Source organism: Nannospalax galili, unplaced genomic scaffold (genome assembly GCF_000622305.1).
Source record: "Nannospalax galili isolate Female #2095 unplaced genomic scaffold, S.galili_v1.0 scaffold318, whole genome shotgun sequence".
NCBI lineage: Eukaryota > Metazoa > Chordata > Mammalia > Rodentia > Spalacidae > Nannospalax > Nannospalax galili.
Window position 1 is genome coordinate 4,252,634 of NW_008341889.1, and position 945 is coordinate 4,253,578.

Sequence of the window (945 nt, forward strand, 5' to 3'; positions counted from 1 at the left end):
AGTGGCTCTAAGGTTCTAGGTTCACAGTTGAATTAATACAGTTATACAAAATTGAACTCAGTATAAGCCCTGTAACACATAAAATTGAATGAATTTTTAACCTTTAAAAAAGATCTCCATTTCATTTTAGAATATATTGTTCCTTGCAGAAAGGCTCATTGTTTTTGCTACTAACACTGAGATGTTGGTGCATGCATCTCTAATCTATATGTATCTGATTATTACTAGTCGTAATCGGTTGCACTTGGATCCTTAGCGCCTGCGTATGTCTATAAAGTCATCGGGTAGATTTCCAAGGTAATGTTTATCACTTCTACTAATTAACATGACATAAATTTCCATGCATCCTCATCAAATATAATACATTTTTTTAAATTTGTTGATTTTGTGTGTGTGTGTGTGCCAGAACATCCCAAACCATCTTATTCAACTATATACCCACTTCCCAGATGGCACCCTCCCATAGCCTCTCTTCCCCCACTAGAAACCTTATACTCTGATATCCCTGCTACTGTCTGCTGTGTTGTCGGCACCCCCAACCGTTCCCCACTACTTGTCCTTCTGGTGAATCTAGTCAGCCTATCTAGAGGTCTTTGTTTTAGGAAGGTCAGCTGTTCCTCATCTAGCAGCAATCAGTTGTCAATATTCCTTTAGATAAGATTGGGGTTTGCTGTTCATTTTCCCAGACCTATGCTGGGTTACTGTCTGGGAGTCTCTTGGGCCACCCTGGCCAACAACTCAAAGGATGGTATCTCCTGTCTGGCATTGTTTCTTGTTATGTAGCCTTTAGCTATACACATAGACTCTTAAAAAATTGTATTGACCCCTTTAATCTTTGGTTATACTTTCCTTTTGGGTGTTTAAGACCCTACAGTTGGCACAGATAAACCAATTTATTTTTACTCTTAAGGTCATTTGAGGATCTGTTCCTCAGGAGTCACATGG